General features: G+C 38.6%; 1 protein-coding gene across 1 annotated transcript in view; it reads right to left on the bottom strand.

Annotated features, from left to right (window-relative positions):
* SNX2 (sorting nexin 2) overlaps nt 1–17,649 on the bottom strand; it is a 58,122-nt gene that overhangs the window by 30,235 nt on the left and 10,238 nt on the right. The gene's annotated exons all lie outside the window — the stretch shown is intronic.

Genomic DNA, 17,649 nt, shown 5'->3' with positions numbered 1-17,649 from the left:
TTATAATTAGTTAAAACCAGTACTTAAAAAAATACATAACACAAAAAGGAAGTTTTATATATCAAAAGTGCACAGCTCTATATTTTCAAAACCCAACACACCTGTGTAATCAGCACCCAGATCAAGAAAGAGAACATTATCAAATCAAAAAGCTCCACTCACGCTCCCTCCCATTCTTTACCCTCTCCCAACCAAGGCTTCCACCAACAAGGATGAGTTTTTCCTGTTTTTGCTCTTCACAGAACTAGAATCAACCAAAACACAATTTTTTTGGTTTGTTTTTTGATCTTAATGCTATGTATACAAGACTCTTTTATATTGCTGCATGTAATAACAGAACACTCATTTTTGTTGACGTAAATATTCCACCGTGTAAATACACCACAACTGATCCATTCTGCTGCTGATTAGCATCTAGGTTTTCATATTTCATTATCAGTTTGTTACCACTATCAATAGTGCTGTATGAACCGTCCAGCACATGTATCTTTTAGCAAACAGTGAACAAATTTCTGTTTGGTATGTACCTAGGAGTGGAATCACAGGATAGGTAAATGTTCTGCTTTAGAAGACATCACTAAAAATCTTCTAAAGCAGTTATATAATTTACACTCCCCCTAGTAATACAGGACTTCCCTGTAGCTCAACGGTAAAGAATCTGCCCGCAATGCAGGAGACCAGGGTTCGATTCCTGGGTCAGGAAGATCCTCTAGAGAAGTGAATGGCAATGCCCTCCAGTATTCTTGCCTGTAGAATCCAATGGACAGAGAAACCCTCGGGCTACAGTTCATGGGGTCAGAGTTGGACACGGCCGAGTGACTAACACACACCAATAATATAAGAGAGCTTCCAGCTGCTTCATATCCTTGTCAACACTTAAACATATTTCATGTTTTCACTTAAGCTATTATGGATATGTAGAGTACAGAGTGCACGTTACTGTGATTTGAACTGGCATTTTCCTGATGAGTAATAACGGTGAGCAGTTTTTCATATGTTTAACAGACATTTGGATATCTTCTTCTGTGAAGGGTCTCTTAAGTATTTTCCCTATTTTTCTATTGTTCTTATTGACTTGTAGGAGTTCTTTACATATTCTAGATACAAGTTCTAGATATGTATCACATATGTATGGGGAAAAAAATTTTCTCCCAGTTTGTACTGTTGCCTTTCCACTTACTTAATGGTACATACTAATGAATAAAGTTATTAATTAGTAAGGGTACATTATCAACTTCAAGGCCATTTCTAATTAATTAGATTTTTCTGATCAGTTTTTTGAGTAAACTATCCCTTATGGCATAAGGACATTTCTCTACAGCTTTCAAAAACAGTTTAAATTCCTTATAGGAAAATTTTAAAAAGCAGTTTCTTTTCTCTCAGGAGCTCATTATTACATCTCCAAACTCTCACAAAGGTACACATGTACTCACCTTAGCATTTTCTTCTTGAAGGAACTTAAAAACAAGTAAGCTTTTCCTATAAGCTTTTTCCAGAAGATGTTACTGACAACCTCCTCTCTAATTGAGTGTGGTTAGGTGAGTGGTATATATGCTTCCAATGCATATCTGTTTCTTTTGTCATAATTTCTGTTACCACACTGTATTACCATTATTATCTATTTATAGACTACAAACTCTGTATGAAAAGAAGAATGTCTTATTTTATTTCTTTTTACCAGGTTCCTGGCAGCAAACGCTCAATGACGATCTGTTAACTCAACTCTAAGAAAATAACTATGAATATGTGTAAGAAATGGCAGTAAGTCTGTCAACCAGACTGTCTACAATAAAGTTTGAAATACCCTTAAGTACATATACATAAAAATGTAGCAGAGTGGCTCCAACACCCATTCATGGAAATACAGAATTGCTGCAATTTGAGGAATAGCTAAAAAAATGTACCCCTAACATTACATTTAATGAAAAACTAAGAGCTTTCTCACTGAGAGCAAGAACAAGGCAAGGCTGCCTGCTGTCATCACCGCCGTCAACACCACACTGCAAGTCCAAGCTAATGCAGTAAAGACAAAAAAGGAAATAAAACCCAGGACTGACACAAAAGGCTTCCAGAACTAATAAACAACTATAGCAAAGTTGCAGGATACAAGGTTAACCTACAGAAGCTAATTATTTCTAATGACCATCAACAAATAGAATTTTAAATTTTTAAAATACCATTTACATCAGCACCCAAGACAACTAAATACTCAGGAAGAAATCTAACAAAACATGCACAAAACCCCTATGAAGAAAACTAAAAAACCCTAATGAACAAAATGAAAGAAGAGCTAAATAAATGGAGATATTCCATATTCATGAATAGGAAGACTCAATACTGTCAAGATATCAGTTCTTCCTGACTGATCCACAGGTTCAATGCAATACCAATCAAAATTCCAGCAAAGTATTTTGTGGCTATCGAGAGAATGATGATAAAGTTTATACGGAGAAGCAAAAAACCAAGAAGAGACAATACATTACTGAAGGAGAAAAACACAGTGGGAGGACTGCAGCTACCTGACTTCAAGACTTACCATAAGGCTACAATAATTGACACAGTATGCTACAGGTAAAAGAATAAATAGACTAGTGGAAAAAAATAGAGAACCTAGAAATAGATTCACTTAATATAAGCACGTCCTTCATGGACGGCAGTCTTGTGGCAAAGGGGCTTGTGTAACTCAATGAAGCTATGAGCCATGCCATGCAAGGCCACCCAAGAAGGACGGGTCACAGTGGAGAGTTCGGACAAAATGTGGTCCACTGGAGGGAATGGCAAACCATCCCAATATTCTTGCCTCGAGAACTCTGTGGACATTATGAAAAGTCAAAAAGATATGACACTGGAAGATGAGCCCTTCGGATCAGAGGGTGTCACATGTTACTGGGGAAGAGCGGGGAAATAGCTCCAAAGCGAAGGAAGAGGCTGGGCCAAAGTGGAAAACAATGCTCGGCTGTAGGTGTACCTGGTGTAGAAAGGAAAGTCTGATGCTGCAAAGAACAATCAGGTATAGGACCCGGAATGTTAGGTACACGAACTAAGGCGAACTAGACAAGGTCAAGCATGAGATGGCCAAGAGTGAACACTGACAACATTAGAAACCAGTGAACTAAAATGGATGGGAATGGGTGAATTAATTCAGATGACCATCATGTTTACTTCGGGGGGCAAGAATCCCTTAGAAGAAGTGGAGTAGCCCTCATTATCAAGAAAAGAGTCTGAAACGCAGTACTTGGTACAATCTCAACGACAGAATGATCTCAGTTTGTTTCCAAGACAAACCACTGAACATCACAGTAATTCAAGTCTATGCCCCAACCACTAATGCTGAAGAGGCTGAAGTTGAATGGTTCTATGAAGACCTACAAGACCGTCTAGAACTAACACCAAAAAGTGGTGCCTTTTTCATCACAGGGGATTGGAATGCAAAAGTAGGAAGTCAAGAGATACCTGGAGTTAAGAGGCAAGTTTGGCCTTGAGTACAAAATGAAGCTGGGCAAAGGCTAACAGAGTTTTGTCAAGAGAGCACACCTGTCATAGCAAATGCCCTCTTCCAAAAACAAAGTGACAACTCTAGACAAGGACATCACCAGAGGGTCAATACTGAAACCAGTCTGATTATAATCTTTGCAGCTGAAGATGGAGAAGCTCTCTACAGTCAGCAAAAACAAGATCTGAAGCTGACTGTGGCTCAGATCATGGGCTCCATATTGCAAAATTCAGACTTATATTGAAGAAAGTAGGGAAAACTACTAGGCAGTTTAGGTATAATCTTAATTAAACCCTTTTGATTATACAGTGGAGGTGACGAATAATTCAAGGGATTAGATTTGATACACAGAGTGCCTGAAAAACCATGGATGGAGGTCAGTAACTCTACACAAAGTGGGGACCAAAAACCAGCCTAAAGAAAAAGAAATGCAAGAAGGCAAAGTGGTTGTCTAAGGAGACCTTACAAACAGCAGAGGAAAGGAGAAGTGAAAGGCAAGGGAGAAAGGCAAAGATATAACCAACTGAATGCAGACTTCCACAGAACAGCAAGGAGAGATAAGAAAGCCTTTTTAAGTGAACAATGCAAAGTAATAGAGGAAAACAACAGAATGGAAGAGACAAGAGATCTCTTCAACAAAACTGGAGATATCAAGGGAACATTTCATGCAAGGATGGGCAGGATAAAGGACAGAAATGGTAAAGACCTAACAGAAGCAGAAGAGATTAAGAAGACGTGGTAAGACTACAGAGAACTATACAAAAAATGTCTTAATGACCCAGATAACCACAATGGTGTGGTCACTAACTGAGAGCCAGACCTCCTGGAGTGTGAAGTCAAGTGGGCCTTAGGAAGCATTCAGTTCAGTTCAGTCGCTTAGTCTTGTACGACTTTTTGTGACCCCATGGACTGCAGCACGCCAGGCTTCCTCATCTATCACCAACTCCCAGAGCTTACTCAAACTCATCTCAATTGAGTCGGTGATGCCATCCAACCATCTCATCCTCTGTCGTCCCCTTCTCCTCCCGCCTCCAATCATTCCCAGCATCAGGGTCTTTTCAAATGAGTCAGTTCTTCTCATCAAGTGGCTAAAGTATTGGAGTTTCAGCTTCAGCATCAGTCCTTCCAATGAATATTCACGACTGATTTCCTCTAGCATGAACTGGCTGGATCTCCTTGTAGTCCAAGGGACTCTCAAGAGTCTTTTACAACACCACAGTTCAAAAGCATCAATTCTTGGGCACTCAGCTTTCTTAATAGTACAACTCACATCCATACATGACTACTGGAAAAACCACAGCTGACTAGATGGACTTTTGTTGGCAAAGTAATGTCTCTGCTTTTTAATATGCTATCTAGGTTGGTCATAACTTTTCTTCCAAGGAGCAAGTGTCTTTAATTTCAAGACTGCAGTCACCATCTGCAGTGATTTTGGAGCACCCCAAAATAAAGTGTATCACTGTTTCCATTATTTTCCCATCTATTTGCCATGAAGTGATGGGACCAGAGGCCATGATCTTTGTTTTCTGAATGTTGTTTTAAGCCAACTTTTTCACTCTCCTCTTTCACTTTCATCAAGAGGCTCTTTAGTTCTTCTTCACTTTCTGCCATAAGGGTGGTGTCATCTGCATATCTGAGGTTATTGATATTTTTCCCGGCAACCTCGATTTCAGCTTGTGATTCATCCAGTCCAGCATTTCTCATAATGTACTCTGCATATAAGTTGAATAAGCAGGGTGACAATATATAGCCTTGAAGTACTCCTTTCCTGAATTGCAATCAGTCTGTTACTCCATGTTCAGTTCTAACTGTTGCTTCTTGACCTGCATACAGATTTCTCAGAAGGCAGGTCAGGTGGTCTGGTATAACCATCTCTTGAAGAATTTTCAGTTTGTTGTGATCCACACAGTCAAAGGCTTTGGTGAAGTCAATAAAACAAAAATAGAAGTCTTTCTGGAACTCTCTTCCTTTTTTGATGATCCAATGGATGTTGGCCATTTGCTCTCTGGTGCCTTTGGCTTTTCTAAATGCAGCTTGAACATCTGGAAGTTCATGGTTCACGTACTGTTGAAGCCTGGCTTGGAGAATTTTGACCATTACTTTGCTAGCATGAGATGAGTGCAACTGTGCAGGTAGCTTGAGCATCCTCTGGCATTGCCTTTCTTATAGAGATTGGAATGAAAACTGACCTTTCCAGTCCTGTGGCCACTGATGAGTTTTCCAGATTTGCTGGCATATTGAATACAGCACTTTCACAGCATCATCTTTTAGGATTTGAAATAGCTCAACTGGAATTCCACAAACTCCACTAGCTTTGTTTGTAGTGATGCTTCCTAAGGCCCACTTGACTTCGCATTCCAGGATGTCTGGCTCTAGGTGAGTGATCATACCATTGCGATTATCTGGGTCATGAAGATCTTTTTTGTACAGTTCTTCTGTGTATTCTTGCCACCTCTTCTTAATATCTTCTGCCTCTGTTACATCCATACTATTTCTGTCCTTTATTGTGCCCATCTTTGCATGAAATGTTACATTGGTATCTCTAATTTTCTTGAAGAGATCTCTAGTCTTTCCCATTCCATTGTTTTCCTCTATTTCTTTGCACTGATCACCAAGGATGACTTTCTTATCTCTTCTCCCTATTCTTTGGAGCTCTGCATTCAAATGGGTATATCTTTCCTTTCCTCCTTTGTCTTTAGCTTCTCTTCTTTTCTCAGCTATTTTTAATGCCTCCTCAGACAACCATTTTGCCGTTTTGCATTTCTTTTTCTTGGGGATGGTCTTGATCACTGCCTCCTGGACAATGTCATAAACCTCTGTCCATAGCTCTTCAGGCACTCTGTCTATCAGATCTAATCTAATCTAATCTAATCCTTGAATCTATTTCTCACTTCCACTGTATAATCTAAAGGGATTTGATTTAGGTCATACCTGAATGGTCTCTAGTGGTTTTCCCTACTTTCTTCAATTTCAGTCTAAATATGGCAATAAGGGGTTCATGATCTGAGCCACAGTCAGCTCCCAGTCTTGTTTCTACTGACTGTACAGAGTGTCTCCATCTTTGGCTGCAAAGAATATAATCAATCTGATTTCTTTACTGGCCGTTTGGTGATGTCCATGTGTAGAGTCTTCTCTTGTGTTGCTGGAAGAGGGTGTCTGCTATGACCAGTGTGTTCTCTTGGCAAAACTGTTGGCTTTTGGTCTGCTTTGTTTTGTACTCCAAGGCCAAATTTGCCTGTTACTCCTGGTATCTCTTGACTTTCTACTTTTGCATTACAGTACCCTATAGTGAAAAGGACATCTTCTTTGGGTGTTAGGTCTTGTAGGTCTTCATAGAACTGTTCAATTTTAGCTTCTTCAGCATACTGGTTGGGGCACAGACTTGGATTACTGTGATATTGAATGGAAGCATTACTACTAACAAAGTTAGTGGAGGTGATGGAATTCCAGCTAAGTTACTTAAAATCCGGAAGGATAATGCTGTTAAAGTGCTGCACTCCATATGCCAGAAAATTTGGAAAACAAAGCACTGACCACAGGACTGGAAAAAGTCAGTTTTCATTTCAATCTCAAAGAAGATCAATGCCAAAGAATGTTCAACTACCACCCAATTGGACTTATTTCACATGCTAGCAAGGTAATGCTGAAAATCCTTCAAACTAGGCTTCAGCATTACGTGAACCTAGAAAATCCAGAAGCTGGATTTAGAAAAGGCAGAGGAACCAGGTATCAAATTACCAACATTTGTTGCATCTCAGAGAAAGCATGGAAATTCCAGAAGAACATCTACTTCCCCTTCATTGACTGTGCCAAAGCAGTTACTGTGTGGATCACAACAAACTGTGGAAAATTCTTAAAGAAACGGGAATACCAGACCACCTTAACTGTCTCCTGAGAAGCCTGTATACGAGTCAAGAAGCAACAGTTAGAACTGGACATGGAACAACAAATTAGTTCAAAACTGGGAAAGGAGTGCATCAAGGCTGTATACTGTCACCCTGCTTATTTAACTTATATGCAGAGTACATCATGTGAAATGCTGAGCTGGATGAATCACAAGCTGGAATCAAGACTGATAAGAGAAATATCAACAACCTCAGATAAGCTGATGGTACCACACTTGGCGGAAAGCAAAAAGAAACTAAAGAGCCTCTGGAAGAGGGTTAAAGAGGAGAGTGAAAAGGCTGGCTTAAAACTCAACATGTGAAAAACTAAGATCATGGCGTCTGGTCCCATCACTTCATGGCAAATAGGGAAAAATGGAAACAGTGACAGAGTTTATGTTCTCAGGCTCCAAAATCACTGTGGATGGTGACTGCAGCCAAGAAGTTAAAAGACACTTGCTCCTTGCAAGGAAAGCTATGACATATATAGAGAGCATATTAAAAAAGCAGAGACATCACTTTGCTGACAAAGGTCCATATAGTCAATGCTATGGTTTTTCCAGTAGTAATGTACAGATGTGACAGCTGGATGATAAAAAACACTGAGCATCAAAGAATTGATGTTTTTGAGTTGTGGTGTTGAAGAAGACTCTTGATCAAATCAGTCAATTCTAAAAGAAATCAACCCTGATCATACACTGAAAGGACTAATGGTGATTCAACTCATTGGAAAAGACCCTGATGCTGGGAAAGACTGAGGGTAGGAGGAAAAGGGGGCAAGAGAGGATGAGATGGTTGGATGGCATCACCAACTCAATGGACGGGAGTTTTAACAAACTCTGGAAGACAGTGAAGAACACGGGAAGTGTGGCATATTGCAGTCCATGGGATTGCAAAGAGTCAGACATAACTTAGTGACTGAAAAACAACAAAATAGCCAAATGACTCTCAACAAATGAGCAAAGGCAACACCATGTAGAAAAATTAGTCTCTTCAACAAACAGTGCTGCAACAACTGAAAATCTACATGTGAGAAAAGCATCTAGAAACAGACCTTACAGCCTTCGCAAAAATCAACTCAAAATGGATCACTGACCTAAAGATACAGCTCTAAAGTATAAAGTTTCTAGAAGATAACTCAAGAGGAAATCTAGATGACCTCATATTTCATAATAAGTTTTTAGATACAACAGAGGCACAATCCATGAAAAATATTTGCTAAGACAGACTTCACTAAAATTAAAATAAAAACTACTCTGCAAAAGACAGTGTCAAGAAAATGGAAAAACAAGCTGCAAACTGGGAGAAAATATTTTCAAAAGATACAGCTGGTAAAGCCTTATTATCCAAAATATACAAAGAACTCTTAAAACTCAACAATTAGAAAATGAACAACCCAATTTAATAACAGGCCGAAGACCTTAACAGATACTTCACCAAAGATAAACAAATGGCAGATAACCATATGAAAAGATTTCCCACATCGTATGTAATCAGAGAAATGCAAACTAAAACAACAGTGAGACACTAGACCTCATAGTGGATTCACTCCATACATCTATTAAAGTGGTCAAAATTTCCAACACTGATACCAAATGCTGATGAGGATGTGAAGCAACAGGAACTCTCATTCACCGCTGGTGGGAATGCAAAGTGGTACAACCACTATGGAAGACCATTTTGGCAGCACATTTATAAGATAAGCATACTCTTATTATGTGTTCCAGCAACTGTGATCTTTAGTAGTCATCCAGGGGAGTTGAAAATTTATACCCACACAAAAACATGCACATAATGTTAACAGCAGCTTTAATTATAATTGCTAAAATTTGGAAGCAACGAAGATGTTCTTCAGTAGGTGACTGGGTAAGCAAACTACAGGATATCCAGACAACGAAGTATTATTCAGACCAAAAGGAAATGAAGCATCTACTCATGAAAAGACATAGAGGAAACTTAAATGTGAAAGAAGCCAGTCTGAAAGACCTACATATTATATATTTGCAACTACAGTGCACTGTTGAAAAGGCAAAACTATGGAGATAGTAAAGACTAGTGGATTGGGGGAATGGTGGGATGAGCAAGCAGCGCAGAGAGGAATTTCAGGACAGTGAAACTACTCTGTAATGTATTACAACAGTGGACACATGTCATTATACATTTGCCCAAACTCAGACAAAGTACAACTCCAAGGGTGAACTCTATTGTAAACTACAGATCTTGGGTGATTGTGATTCATCACAATGTAATATGACGTCACAGTGTAGTTTTACCAATTGTAGCAAAGGTACCACACTATGGTGGAGGATATTGATAATGAAGAGAAATGCATGTGTAGGCACATTATATGGGAAATCTCTATACTTTCCACTCAATTTTGCTATGAACTTAAAATTGCTCTAAAAGGTAAAGTCTATTTTCCAAAAGACATAGCAACAGAGTGGCACTTGGTTTCACAGAAAGATGCTTCGAATATGCCACTATATAAAAGAAATAGTTACCTATGAGTATGATCCAGTTTCCTGACACTACTCATTAAAAATAAATGCTGCTGGGCTTCCCCAATGGCTCAGTGGTAAAGAATCTATCTGCCAATGTAGGAGACACGGTTCAATCCCTGATTCAGGAAGATCCCATATGCCGCAAGCAACTAAACCTGTGCACCAAACTGTTTATTGAGCCTGTGCTCTAGAGCCTGGGAGCCACAGTTACTGAGCCCACGTGCCACAACTAATGAAGCCTGCATGCCCTAGAGCCCATGCTCCCCGACAAGAGAAGCTACCACAATGAGAAGTCTGTGCATCGCAACCAAAGAGTAGTCCCTGCTTGTAACAACTAGAGAAAAGCCCTGCAGCAATGAATGCCCAGCACAGTCAAACAAAAATTATAAATAAAAAAATAGACACATACTCTAAAAACCAATCAATCAATACACAAATAAATATTGTTTTTTGCAGCTGGTCCTGTCTTTGTGGGGGTCCCAACAGATTCAATCAATTGCAGATTGAAAATATTTTTTAAAATTCCAGAAAGATTCAATAAAATGGATTTTGCCACATACCAGCTTGTGGCTCAGCTAGTAAAGAACCTGCCTGCAATGTGGGAGACCTGGGTTTGATCCCTGGGTTGGGAACATCCCTTGGAGAAGAGAAAGGCTACCCACTTCAGTATTCTGGCCTGGAGAATTCCATGGACTGTAGTCCATGGGGTCGCAAAGAGTCAGACATGACTGAGCAACCTCCAGGGATTCCCTGAGAGCTCAGTTGGTAAAGAATCTGCCTGCAATGCAGGAGACCCCGGTTTGTTTCCTGGGTCGGGAAGATCCGCTGGAGAAGGGATAGGCTATCTACTCCAGCATTCTTGGGCTTCCCTGTGGCTCAGCTGGTAAAGAATCCGCCTGCAATGGGGGGAGACCTGGATTCGATCTCTGGGTTGGGAAAATCCTCTGGAGAAAGGAAGGGTTACCCACTCCAGTATTCTGGCCTGGAGAATTCCATGGACTGTATAGTCCATGGGGTCACAAAGAGTAGGACACTACTGAGCAACTTGCACTTTCACTTCAGCAACCAATGAACAGCTGCTGCTGCTGCTGCTAAGTCACGTCAGTCGTGTCCGACTCTGTGCGACCCCACAGACAGCAGCCCACCAGGCTCCCATCCCTGGGATTCTCCAGGCAAGAACACTGGAGTGGGTTGCCATTTCCTTCTTCAATGCATGAAAGTGAAAAGTGAAAGTGAAGTCGCTCAGTCGTGTCTGACACTTCGCAACACTGGGGACTGTAGCTAACCAGGCTCCTCCGTCCATGGGATTTTCCAGGCAAGAGGACTGGAGTGGGTTGCCAATGCATTTACATTGTATTTACTATTTATAAACATTTACACTGACATAAGTATTATAAGAAATTTTGAGATGGTTTTAAAGTACATGGGAGGATGTGTATAGGTTATAGGGAACACTACACCATTTTAAATAAGTGACTTCCTAAAAGGGATTTTGTGTCTGTAGTGTGTCCTGGAGAAGGCAACGGCAACCCACTCCAGTGTTCTTGCCTGGAGAATCCCAGGGACGGGGGAGCCTGGCGGGCTGCCGTCTATGGGGTGGCACAGAGTCGGACACGACTGAAGTGACTTAGCAGCAGCAGCAGTGTGCCCTAAAACCAATGCCGTGTGGATCCTGAGGGAGAGTATACTTGCTTTGAGTAAGAAACAGGCATTATAATACGCCTGTGCACGCAACTTGATTATTAACATAGATTTTTATTTTTAAAATGTCAAAATTTCCTGGGCATCAAAAGTTTTGGATTTTATTCTGCCTGCACACTAACTTACCTATGGTTACATAAATTTCCTTGCTGTTGTTATTCAGTCACTAAGTCACGTCCAACTCTTCACAACCGCGTGAACTACAGCATACCAGGCTACCCTGTCTTTCACTATCTCCCAGAATTTGTTCAAACTCATGAGAAGTACATCAGAATTGCTATAATGGTGCCTTTTTTTTGACTACCCACTTCACTATTTTACAATTTCTAAATCTAGAGTCATCCTATTTCTTAACTTTGCTTGATAATAACTTTGAAAAACACCAAAATTTGTAAAAATTACATGCAATCTTAAAAACAGTCAATCTCAACTCGAGGCTATTATTTAGTGGTTGTGTAATGAACCTGTGATCAAATCTCAAGAGAAAAGACAATCAACAGATACTAACCCCAAAACAGTCAGGTATTGGAAGTATTAGCCAAGCAAACTTTTACAAGTTTTTCGAACTATGCTCCATGAGATAAAGGTAAATATATTTGAAGTGAATGAAAAGATGAATGTTTGCAACAAAGAAATAGAACCTACCAAAAAAACAAACAAAAGAGAGAGAGACAAGAAACAAAGAAGGAAAACTGCAGAACTAAAATCAAAGTATCTAAAAAAGTTCACAGACTGGGTTCAATACAAGAATGAAGATGAAACAGAAAGTGTCAGTGAACTTGAAAATAAATCCATATGAAGTATCCGATCTGAATAATCATGAAAAAAAAAGTTGAATAAAATGAACAAGACCTCAGAGGTCTGTGGGATATTAGAAGGTCTAACATTTATATAACTGAAGTCATTGGAGACATGAAAAATTTCTGCAGAAATATATACAGAAAAAAAAATGTTGAAAATTCCTGAAGCTGAAGGATATAAATGTATAGGAGCAAACTTCAAAGAGGATAAAACCAGAGAAAACGATGACTACAACATATTATCACATTGCTAAAAATGTAACTATTAGGGGGAAAAAATGAAAGTAATGAGAGAAAAAAACCCACCATTTTCACAGGGACATATCAATTTTAATGACTGTAGATTTCTCATCAGAAATCATAAGACTAAAACAGTCTAAGAATAGTTTCTAACTGATGGAAAAAAGACTGTCTACCTAAAAATCTATAAACAGCAAAAATATCCTTCAGGAATAAAGGAAAAATAGCTTTCAGATGAAGTACAAATGAGATAATTCATCATCAATAGACCTGGTCTAAAAAAAAAAAAAAATGCTAAAAGAAATTCTTTAAGCTTAAGAAAAATTATACAAAAGGAAACAATGAAAGAAGGAAACATAACAGGAATGCTAAATACCTGAATAACAAAAACTACCTTTCCCATCTTCAATTCGTTAAAATAGATATGACAATTCAAAATAAAAGCTGTAATACAGGATACGGTTATAACACATGCAGACTATTAATAACCTATGATGTATTCTTATCATAAATAAACGTTCATACTATGCTAATATCTTGGATAGTCATAGTTCTTTGACAGCAAAGTCACAGAGAAAGAAAAACCAGAATGTCTATGTAACAGAAAGGACTCTTTAACATCACAGGTCAGTGCCTGGGAGTGAACAAGATGGGAATGGTGTGGCCACGAACAAGTCCAGTAACGGCGGAGGTGGCAGCAGTCACCCCACTGCGGGGAGGCTGTGAGGTCTGTGCTTTCATCAGGGCCCATCCATCAGCAGCACAGTGCTCTGCTCCTCTGCTCACCGAGCAGTCACTCAGTAAATGCTCTCAGGACTCACTCACCTCTGCCTCTGCCTCTCCATGTCTCTCTTGGTTTCCAAGTGGGAGCAGGAAGAGTTGTTCTCAATGGACAGAAGGAGCATGGGGAGAGTGGCCACTGAATGAGGAAGTGATGGCAGAAGAGCAGTGTGACAGCTTCTGGGTGATCAGAATTACCCAAGACAGGTTATTCAACACAGGTATTGAGGAAACATACTTAACCTCTTTCCCCCAAAAAGATTAGGTCTGTTTAATACCCAGTATAATAAAGACAAGGCTTCCCTGGTGGCTCGATGGGAAAGAATCCATCTGCAATGCAGGAGATGCAGATTTGATCCCTAGGTTGGGAAGATTCCCTTGGAGAAGGAAATGGCAACCCACTGCAGTATTCTTGCCTTGGAAACCCCATGGACAAAGGAGCCTGGCAGGCTACAGTCTGTTGGGGTCATAAAAGAGTCAAACATGGCTTGGCAACTAAACAACAATAAAGATACTGTATTTTCTAGAGCAAAGAACAGGCAGACATTGCCTATTATAAATGATTTAGGTTCTGTAAACTTAAGTTTCTCAGCTATGACACAAACCAAAGGCTGGTGCAACGCTGCTCTGGGCCCCTGTGTCTTATCATGCTGGCAAGAGAGGGGCAAGGGAAAGAGTCACAAAGACACTCATGCTATTTGCTAGGCACTGAGTATAAAATCCTTTATTACGACAACTTCTAGCAACCATAAAAGAAATTAATCTGTCAGCTGACCAGGGAAGGAAAATTTACCCTTTACAGTTCTTTAAAGAAAAAGTCAGTGATCTTGAAGATAAGTCTTGGGAAATATTCAATCTGAATAATAGAGAGGGGAAAAAAATGAAGAAAATGAACAAAATCCTAAGGATCTGTGAAACAATATAAAAAAGTTTAATAATCACATTACTGAAGCCCCAAAAAAGAGCAGCACAAAAAAATGTTTCAAGAAGTTATGGCTAATTCTCCAAATCTGGTGCAAGAGATTAATTTACAGATCCAGCAACATGAGAACTCCAAACAGGACTACTTCAGAGAAAACTAGATGCAGTCTCATCATGAAAAATGGCTGAAACCTAAACATTAAAAAACTAAAAACCTGAAGCAGCTAAGGAAAAACAAACAAAAATTACACTTATGGAAACAGAAGAACTGAATATTTCTCATCAGAAATCAGAGGTCAGAAACAGTAGCACAAAATTGTTAAAGTGCTGAAAGAAGTGCCAATGCAGAATTCTATATCCAGCAAAAATACCCTTCAGGAATGACAGTGCAATAAAGTTATTCTCAGATTAAAGAAAACTATAGGAATCTGCCATTGATAGATCAGCTTTTTTATAAAAAAGTGCTAAGTTCTTTGGCCTGAAGATACATGATACAAAAAATGTAAATACACCAGTTATAATATAGAGGTGGCCAGACTGTGTATAAATGTAACAATTCACAATATGCTGCCTACAAAGCCCTACTTTAAAGATATAAATAAGTTAAAACTGAAAGAATGGAAAAATCATGCGATGCTACCAAAGAAGAGCTGGAGTGTTACATTAACAGTAGACGAACTTAAGAATATCATCAGCAGTAAAGAGGGGTTTGTTGCTGTTGTTTAGTCGCTAAGTTGTGTCTGACTCTGAGACACTATGGACTATAGCCCGCCAGGCTCCTCTGTCCACGATATTTCCTGGAGCAAGAATACTAGGGTGGGTTGCCATTTCCTTCTCCAGGGGATCTTCCCAATCCAGTGATTGAACCAGTGTCTCCTGCTTGGCAGGTGCATTCTTTACCACTGAGCCACCTGGGAAGCCCAATAAAGGAGCAGTGTCATATGATAAAAGGACCAATGTACCAAGAAATTGCAATAATACTAAATTGCAGTAATTGATACAATAAATACAGATAGTAAGAGAAGATAGAGAAGACCTGGAAAATACTATCAGTCAACCTGACTTTTAGGGAATACTTCAACAATAACATCAGACTATACATGTTTTTCAAGTACACACAGACTATTCACTATAAGAGGTCACATTCTGGGCCATCAGATAAACCTTAACAAATGTAAAAGAACTGAAATCATAAAACATTCTCTGACAATAATCAAATAAAACAGCTATCAGTAACAGAAAGCTATCTAGAAAATCCTCAAATTTTGGAAATTAACACTTCTAAATAACCTGTAAGTCAAAAAGGATGTCACAAGGGAAACTAGAAAACAGTTTAAACTGAAGACAAAAACAATATTAAAATTTGTGGGAGACAGCTAAAGCAGTGCTTCAGAGAAATACATAACTAAATACTAGTACTCAAAAAAAGCGTTTTTTTTTTTTAATTTATTTTTTAACTCTGTCCTTTTCTTCCCCTTCATTTATAAGTTGGAGGCTAATTACTTTACAATATTGTAGTGGTTTCTGCCATACATTGACCCTTTTATCAATAACCAAAGCTTTTATTTGACAAAACAGAAAAGCAAACCAAACAGCAAGCAGAAGAAATTAATAAAATTAAAAAAGAAAACAAAAAACAGAAATCAAGAAACCAAAAACTGATTCTTTGAAAAAGAAAAAAAAAATCCCAATAAAATGACAAAGCTTTAGCAAGATTAAAACAAAACAATAAAAAGCAAACAAAGAGATGGCATAAATTACCAATATAAGTAATAGAAAGGGAGGGGCATCACCCACAGCCTCCATGGATACAGTAGTAAGTATGCAGTATTATGAAAACTTCTGCCCATAAATTTCACAACTTACACTGAAAGGAAAAATTCCTTTAAAGTCATATACCACCAAAGTTCATCAAGAAGAAATGCCACGCTAAGTTGCTTCAGTCGTGTCCGACTCTGTGCAACCCCATGGACAGCAGCCCACCAGGCTCCCCTGTCCACAGGATTTTCCAGGCAAGAATACTGGAGTGGGTTGCCATTTCCTTCTCCACAAGAAATACTTTCATAACTGTCAGAGACACTGAATTTGTAGTTAAAAATCTTCTAACAAACAAACTACATGTTCAAATGATTTCACTAGCAAGTTCTGCCAACAATTAAGGCAAACATAATTCCACACAAACTCCTCAAGACTACAGAAGAGGAGAAAAACACTCTCCAATTCATTTAATGAGGTAAGCATTTCTGATACCCAAAATCAGACATCACAAGTAAAATAAAACAACACCCAAGTATCTGTCACAGACACAGACACAACAGCAGCAAAATACTAGCAAACTGAGTGCAGCAATACATAAAAAAAGATAAATACATTATGACTGTGTAGGAATTCAAGGTTTACTCAATATTTGAAAATCAATCAATACCACTTTATCAATAAACTAAAGAGAATCACATGAATATATTAGGTGCAGAAGAAGTATTTGCCAAAATCAATATCCATTCACAGGTACAAAATTCAGAAAACTAGGAACAGAAGGGAAATTCTTTAACCCAATAAAAGCCATCTACCAAAACAATACTCTAGAAAGAAAAACAATGAGCATTTTCCTCCTATGAGCATGAATGGGGAAAAGATAACCCACAATCACCACTTCTATTCAACATTACACTGGTGGATTCAGCTAGTGCAATAAGGCAAGAAAAAGACAAAGATTGGAAAGAAATAAAACTCTAATCACAGACAACATGACTGTCTACATAGAAACTTTCAGACTCTAAAACTCTACTAGAACTAGTGTCTAGCAACAGCTGCAGAAAACAGAGAAAATGTGCCATTAATGAGTGAATGTAAAAGATATGAAAGCACCAAAAAGCCATAAAATAGGTATAAACTAATAAAATGTGCTCTAGATCTGTATGCTGAAAAGTAGAAACACAAATGAAAAAAACCAAGTAAGACCTAAAAGAAAAAAAAGAGAGAAATACTATACTTATGGCTTAAAGGCTCTCAATAGTATTAATATGCTAATTCTCCCCCAAACTAATCAATGGGTTCATCGTTATCTCAGTTAAAATCTCAGTAGGAATTTTTGATAGAAATCAATAGATTCTAAAGTTATATGGGCAAGCAAAAGAACAAGAATAGTCAAAAAACAATTTTGAAAAGAACAAAGTCACTGGATTCACACTACTTGACTTCAACACTAAGTTAATCAAGACAACATACAACTGGCAGAAAGTCAAAAGACCAAACTACATAAAGTCCAGAAATAGACCCACACATAAATGTTCTATTGATTTTTCGATAAACATTCAAAGAAAACCCAA

The sequence above is a fragment of the Cervus canadensis genome, chromosome 4 (genome assembly GCF_019320065.1).
Source record: "Cervus canadensis isolate Bull #8, Minnesota chromosome 4, ASM1932006v1, whole genome shotgun sequence".
Taxonomy (NCBI): Eukaryota; Metazoa; Chordata; class Mammalia; order Artiodactyla; family Cervidae; genus Cervus; species Cervus canadensis.
Note: the sequence above shows the minus strand (reverse complement) of the source record. Positions and strands in the feature narration are given on the sequence as shown.